At 36.0% G+C, this 8,375-nt stretch overlaps 1 long non-coding RNA gene across 1 annotated transcript in view; it reads left to right on the forward strand.

Annotated features, from left to right (window-relative positions):
- The window catches only part of LOC121033900 (uncharacterized), a 57,126-nt gene extending 49,848 nt beyond the window's left edge, over positions 1 to 7,278 (forward strand). Inside the window, exon 7 of the long non-coding RNA XR_005792186.1 lies at positions 6,901 to 7,278. This is a non-coding gene — a long non-coding RNA (uncharacterized LOC121033900). The remainder of the gene's footprint in view (positions 1 to 6,900) is intronic.
- Positions 7,279 to 8,375: the final 1,097 nt, after the last annotated feature.

An 8,375-nucleotide genomic window follows, 5' to 3' on the forward strand; every position in this document is an offset into this window, starting at 1 on the left:
ATCAGAAAGACTTAACAGATATCTTCAGAACATTCCATCCCAAAACAACAGATTACACATTTTTTTCAAGTGCACATAGTACATTCTCCAGGATATATGCCATATCAGGCCACAAAACAAACCTCAAAAAAATTTAAGAAGACTGAAATCCTATCAAGCATCTTTTCTGATCACAACAGTATGACTAGAAATCAATTACAAGGAAACAATTGCATAAAAAACACATGTAGGTTGGGGCGCCTGGGTGGCGCAGTCGGTTAAGCGTCCGACTTCAGCCAGGTCACGATCTCGAGGTCCGTGAGTTCGAGCCCCGCGTCGGGCTCTGGGCTGATGGCTCAGAGCCTGGACCCTGTTTCTGATTCTGTGTCTCCCTCTCTCTCTGCCCCTCCCCTGTTCATGCTCTGTCTCTCTCTGTCCCAAAAAAATAAACGTTAAAAAAAAAAAAACACATGTAGGTTAAACAACAGGATATTAGGAAAAGGAGGGGTCAATGTAGAAATCAAGAAATTTAAAAAATACACGGAAACTAATGAAAACAGAAACAAAATGATACAAACATTTTCAACACAGCAAAAGCAGGTCTAAGAGGAAAGTTAATAGCAATACAAGCTTACCTCAAGAAACAAAAAAAGTCTTAAACAATTGACCCATACACCTAAAGGAATCAGAAAAAGAAGAATAAAAAATCCCAAAGTCAGTGGAAAAATAATAAAGATTAGAGCAGAAACAAACAAGATACTAAAAAAACAACAAAAGTTTAATAAAAAGGAGAGCTGACTGAAAAAAAATTGATAAATCTTTAACAAGAATAAAGAAAAAAGAGAAAGAGAAATAACATCAGATAACACAGAGACAAAAAGGATTATAAGAGAATATGAAAAATTAAATCCCAACAAAATGGACAATGTGAAAGAAATAAATAGAAACACACAATCTTCCAAAATCAAATTAGGAAGAAATAGAAAATGTAACAAATTATAAGAAAGGAAATAGAATCAGTAGAAAAACAAAAACAAAACAACTCTCAGGAACCTAAGTTCAGGAAAGATAGCTTCACAGGTAAATTTTCCCAACATGTAAAGAAGAGTTAATACATACTTAAACTATTCAAAAAAACAGAAGAGGAAGCAAAGTTTCAAATTCATTCTACAAGGTGAGAATTGCCCTGATACCTAAATAAGACAAACACACTGTAGAAAAAGAAAACTTCAGGCCAATACTTCTAATGTCCACAGATACAAATATATTGCCAAATATTCATACCAAACCGAAATGAAAATCATATTAAAGAAATGATTCACCATGATCAAGGGTATATATTACCAAGACCCAAAGAAGATTCAATAGTCCAAATCAACCAATCTGATACAACATATTAACAAAAGGATAAAAACCATATGAGTGTCTCACAAGATGTACAAAATATTTGGCAAAATTCAACATTTGTTCAAGATAAAAATTCTCCAAAAAGTAGGTATAGAGAAACATAATTCAACATAATAAAAGTAAAATAGGAAAGACACACAACTACCATAATACTAAATGAAGAGAAGTTGAAAGTTTTTTCTCTATAATCAGAAACAAATATGTCCACACTCACCACTTTAATTCAGTAGAGTACTGGAACTCTTAGCCATAGCAATCATATAATAAATAAAAAACATCCAGACTTATAAGAAAGAAGTAAAGCTGTCATATTTTCAGGAGACACAATAATATGTATATAATATATATTATATAAAATAGATAAATACACAACACTAAAGAGTCCACAAAAAAACTATTAGAATGAACAAATGTGTAAGTAAAGTTGCAGGGTACAAAACTAATAAACCTAAATTGGTTGTGTTTCAAAATATACTAAGAACAAAGTAGAAGAAACAGAAATTGCACACACATAAAAATTACAACAGCACCAAAAAAGACAAAAATACCTAGAAATGAACTTAATCACAAACGTTTCTACCCTGAAAACTATAAAACACTGATGAAAGAAATTCAAAAAAGCATAACTAATGGAGAGATAGAACATGCTAATGGTGGAGAAGTATTAATAATTTTAAAATTCCACACTACAAAAAGCAACTACATATTTAATGCAATCCCTATCAAAATTGCAATAGTACTTTTCAAAGAACTGGAATAAATAATTTACAAATGTGTATAGAAATTGCAAAACACTCTGGAGAGCTAAAGCAATCTTAAGAAAAAGCTGGAGGTAACACAATCACTGATTTCAAAATGTATGACAAATATATAGCCATCAAAAGAATATGGTACAGGAATAAAAACAGACATATAGAACAATGGAACAGAATAGGAAGCACAGAAATAAACCCCTCACTATATGATCAGTCTACAACAAAGGAGGCATACATAGACAATGGGAAAAAGACAGTCTCTTCAATAAATGGGGCAAGGAAGACAAGACAGCTATATGCACAAGAATTAAATGGAACCATTGTTTGTATCATAAACAAAAATAGGCAAAAATGGATTAAAAACCTAAATATGAGACCTGAAGTCACTAAACTCCTAAAAGAGGGGCACCTGGATGGCTCAGTCAGTTAAGTATCCAACTTCAGCTCAGGTCATTATCTCATGGTTTGAGCCCCACGTCAGGTTCTGTGCAGACAGCTTGGGGCCTGGAGCCTGCTTTGGATTCTGTCACTCCTCTCTCTCTGTCCCTCCACTGCTCACACTCTGTCTCTCTCTCAACAATAAACAAACATTAAAAAAAAAAAAACCCTAAAAGAAAACATAGTAGTCCCATGGACATTGGCCTTAGCAACATTTTTCTAGATATGTCTCTTCAAGCAGAAGAAACAAAAGAAAAAAACCTATTGAGAGTATGCTTAAAAAAAAAAAAAACTTTTATATAGCAAATGAAACCATCAACAATACAAAAGACAACATACTAAAAGTCAAAACTGTTAGTAAATGATGTATCAGAGAAGCTTAATATTCAAAATCTGTAAAGAAATTATCCTACTCTGGATGGATAAAGAAGATGTGGTATACACACACACACACACACACACACACACACACACACAATGGAGTATTACTCAGCAATTAAAAAGATTGAAATCTTGCCATTTACAACTACATAGATGGAACTGGAGGGTATTAATGCTAAGTGAAATTAGAGAAAGACAAATATATGAATTCACTCATATGAGGAATTTAAGATACAAAATGATGAACATTTTGGGAAGGGAAGCAAAAATAATATAAAAACAGGGAGGGGGACAAAACATAAAAGACTCTTAAATATGGAGAACAAACAGAGGGATGCTGGAGGGGTTGTGGGAGGGGAGATGGTCTAAATGGGTAAGGGGCATTAAGGAATCTACTCCTGAAATCATTGTTGCACCATATGCTAACTTGGATGTAAATTAAACAAATTTTTTAAAATTTAAAAAAATAAAAGCATGATTAAAAAGAAATTATTCAACTCCACACAAAAAACGCTGCAATTAAAAAATGGAAGACTAGAATAGGCATTTTTCCAAAGAACTCATCCAACTGGCCACCAGCAGCATGCAAAGATGCTCAACATCATTAATCATCAAGGGAATGCAAAATGAAACAAAAAATCAGGTATAATCACACACCAGTCACATTAGCTAGAATTAAAAAAGTAAGTGCTGGCCAGGATGTGGAGAAAAAGGAAGCACTGTGCATATTTAATAGGAATATAAATTATGAAACACTGTGGAAAATGTATGATGGTTCCCCAAAACAAATACAGAAGCATGTGATTTAGTAACTCCACTACTAGGTATTTACACAAAGAAAACGAAAACACACATTCAAAAAAATTCAATAAACAGGTCTGTTTATTGCCGCATTGTTTACAATAGCCAACATATGGAAGCTACGTAAATGTCCATCCATAAATGATTGAATAAGGAAGGTGTTTCTGTGTGTGTGTGTGTATGTGTATATGTATCTCACATGTGATACACACACACACACACAGAAATGTAACTCAGCCATAAAAGAGTGAAAATGTCCCATTTGTGACAACATGGATAGAACTACAGGGTATTATGCTAAGTTAAATAAATCAAAGATGAATACCATGTGATTTTTCTTATATGTGGAATCTCCAAATCACAACAAATAGACAAACAAACAGAAGGAAATCCATAAACACAAAGAACAAACTGGTGGTGGACTGAGATGAGGAGAGTGAGAAGGGAACAATAGGTGAAAAAAATGTGAGGTAAAAACTTCCATTATGATATAAGAAGTCATGAAAACTAAAGTGTAGCATAGGTCATATAGTCACTAGCATTGAAATAGTATTCTATGAGGACAGATTAAAGATGCACTTGTGAGCATTGTAAAATGTCAAGAGCTATCACATCACTATGTTGTTTACGTGATTCTAATTTAACATTAATATTAACCAAAGGTTTATTATTTTTGAGAGAGAGAGAGGGAGACAGAGTGTGGGGGGCGGTGGGGCAGAAAGAGAGAGAGACACAAAATCCAAAGCAGGCTCTAGGCTCCAAGTGGTCAGCATAGAGCCTGACACGGGGCTTGAACTCATGAACCATGAGATCATGACCTGAGCCGAAGTCAACTGACTGAACCGTGCCTCAAGATTAATAACTTTTAAATCAATACATAACATAGAAACCAAAGGACAACTTCCAAATTCACTCTAGAGATGAATATCACTTTGATCAAAATTAGACCAAAATCTTGTCTACAAAGACAAAAACCCCCACAAAGTTACTGAAATTTCTGTAGTACAGAAATAGAAAACTTGAGACCAATATCTCAGGTGAACATAGATGGAAAAAGCCTCACCAAAACAAACTCAACATACATTAAAGGAACCATTAAAAAGAAGAAGTGGGAGGGGGCACCTGGGTCCCTCAGTTGGTTAAGCATCTGACTTTGGCTTAGGTCTTGATCTCATGGTTCCTGGGTTCGAGCCCTGGGTTTGGCTCTGTGCTCACAGCTCAGAGCCTGGAGCTTGTTTGGATTCTGTGTCTCCCTCTCTCTGCCCCTCCCCTGCTCACACTATCTCTCTCTCTCTCTCTCTCTCTCTCTCTCTCTCTCTCTCTCTCAAAAATAAAGAAACATTAAAAAAATTAGGGGAAAAAAAGAACAAGGGGGATTTATTAAAGAGATGCAAAGAGAGTACAATATTGCAAATCATTCAATGTGATACAAAACATAAAAGGGGAAGGATAAAATGCACAGGATCACTATAATCAGTGCAAAAAGAAGTTTAATAAAATTTAACATTTGTTTATGATAAAAACTCTAAACAAAGTTTGGGAGTAAAACACCCCACCACACTGAAAAAAACATGACAAAACCACATGTGATATTGCTCTCAATAGAAAAGAACTGAAATAATCAGAAATAGACAAAGATGTTCATACTCCTCAATATTTTCTTAACAAATGTCTAGAAATTCTGGCAATGGCAATAAGACAAGAAAAAGAAAAGACATAGAAAGTGAAAGTGAGGGGCGCCTGGGTGGCTCAGTCGGTTAAGCGGCGGACTTCGGCTCAGGTCATGATCTCGCGGTCCGTGAGTTCGAGGCCCACGTCGGGCTCTGTGCGGGCTCTGTGCTGACAGCGCAGAGCCTCGAGCCTGTTTCGGATTCTGTGTCTCCCTCCCTCTGACCCTCCCTCGCTCATGCTCTGTCTCTCTCTGTCTCAAAAATAAATAAACGTTAAAAAAAATTAAAAAAAAAAAGAAAGTGAAAGTGAAAAGAGTCACATTAAAAAGATGTGATATCATATACAGAAAATCTGAAGATTTCACCAAAGAACTCTTTAAACGGATTCATGAATTCAGTAAAAATTAATATACACAAATTCATTGCATTTCCACAGAAGAATAAGGAGGTAGGAAAAAGAAAGGAAACAATCCATTTACATTAGAACCAAAAAGAAAAAGAAAAACCACCAAAAAGGGCAGAAACATAACCAAGAAAGTGAAAGACCTCGACTTTGAAAATCATAAAACACAGATGAAACAAATTAAAGATAGCACGAATCAGTGTAGAGAGACAGGACACCCACAGTGTAGAAAAATCAATTGTGTCAAAATTTCCACCCTACCCAAAACAATTGACAGATTGAATGTGATCCCTATCAAAAGGACAACTGTGTTTTCCATAGAACTAGAATAAATAATCCTAAAATGAGCATGAAATCACCAAAGACCCCAAAGAGCCCAAAGTAATGTTGAGGAGGAAGAACAGAACGGAAGTTCTCACAGTCCCTGATTTCATGATATGCTAAAAAGCTGTATGTAACCAAAAGAGTATGGTTCTGGCACAAATGAGAGGACACATGGATACATGGAACCACGTAAAGAGCCCAGAAATAAACCCACCATTATATGGTCCATTAGTCTAGGAAAAAATTGGCAAAAATAGACAAAGGGGAAAAGACCACATGTTCAATATGTAGTGCTGGGGCAACTGGATACCTGTGTGCAAAATAAGGACAGTTATACCATGTGCAAGAACAAACCCAAAGTGGAAGAGAAACCCAAAGGTGACCCATGAAACCATCAAACTCACTCAAATAGCCATAGATAGTAATCTCTTGTATATTGGCTGAAGCAATAGTTTTCTAAATAGGTCTCACCAGGCAAGAGAACCCAAAGCAAACATAAACTATGGAGAGCACACTGGCATGAAAAGCTTTTGCCCAGCAAAGGAAAACATCAGTGAAGTGAAAGGAACCCTGCTGAATGGCCCAAGTGGTTTGTAACTGATATACCATAGGGGGTTAATATCTGAAATAACCACATACTTGTAAACCACACACACACACACACACACACACACACACACACACACACACACCCCTCCACATACTTTTGTGAATAACTGGATATAGTATTTTTTCCTCAAAGAAGAGATTTGGCTAGCCAACTGACCTAGGAAGAGATGCTCGACATCAGATATCATTAAGAAGACCCACAAGGAAACCCCATGAGGTACTACCTCACACCAAGCACACTGGATTTGATCCACCAATGATATCCACCAAAGGGAACCCTTGTTATCTCCTGGTAGGTAAGTAAATTGGTGCAACTGCTATGAAAAACACTATGTTGACTGCACAAACTAAAGAAGGATCCAGTGATTCCACTCCTGAGTATTTAGTCATAGGAATGGAAAATACTACTTCAAGAAGATATATGTACTCCTAAGTTTATTGCCACTTTATATTCTTTTGCAATATCCAAGACATGGAAGTATTTAAGGGTCCATCAATAGAGGAATAGATAGATTGGTGTGTGTGTGTATGTAAATATGCATATATATTTACAAAGGAATATATGTGTATACATGTGTGTATATATATAATATATATATATTATATTTATATACACAAAAGAATATTACTTTGCCATGAAAGAGATTGAGATTGATTGTCAACAGGCTATTCTGCTAAGTGAAGTAAGTCTGACAGTGGAATATTAATACCATGTGATTTCACTTACATGTTACTCTACATAAGAAAAAAAAATTTTAGGGGCGCCTGGGTGGCGCAGTCGGTTAAGCGTCCGACTTCGGCCAGGTCACGATCTCGCGGTCCGTGAGTTCGAGCCCCGCGTCGGGCTCTGGCCTGATGGCTCAGAGCCTGGAGCCTGTTTCTGATTCTGTGTCTCCCTCTCTCTCTGCCCCTCCCCGTTCATGCTCTGTCTCTCTCTGTCCCAAAAATAAATAAACGTTGAAAAAAAAAATTTAAAAATAAAAAAAAAAAGAAAAAAAAATTTTACAGAGTCCTTGAAAGTAGGAGCAAAGCCAGACTTATTGCCAGTCTTCAGCTTTTCTTAATTTTATTTCTTGCCTTTTAGCATTTACCTGAATAACCTACATACTTTGAACTTAGAGATCAGGTCAGAGTGGTCTATACAGATTTTTGGAAAGGGAAATTAAAATAGGTGAATGGGGCCAGATTTTGAGAAGGGGAATTTACACTGGATATGAATATTAATTTTTGTTTTCAGTCTAATTTTTGTTTTTTCGTCTTCTCAACAGAGTCCCAAAAGCTAGTTAGCTATTATACTAGTAAGTCAATAGAGAACTTTCTATAAAGTAATTTTTTTCTTGCAAATATAGCCAGTGTAAAGGATCCATCATCTGGCAATGATGAGTAGGATCTTACTAATTTCAATAGTGACTCAATCCAATAAGCACTTTTATGGGAAGACATACAGGCAACTTTCCAGGCTTAAACCATAGACACAAGAAGCATCCTTGGTGAGAGCATAGATGATGCCTCCCCTATGGTCCAAAATTTTACTCCCAAAATAGTCTAAGACAGCACAGGCCTTCACTGCACAGGCAGTAAACATGATGTAGAGAAAACAGCATGTCC

Source organism: Herpailurus yagouaroundi, unplaced genomic scaffold (genome assembly GCF_014898765.1).
Source record: "Herpailurus yagouaroundi ecotype Mexico unplaced genomic scaffold, PumYag 159, whole genome shotgun sequence".
Lineage (NCBI taxonomy): Eukaryota > Metazoa > Chordata > Mammalia > Carnivora > Felidae > Herpailurus > Herpailurus yagouaroundi.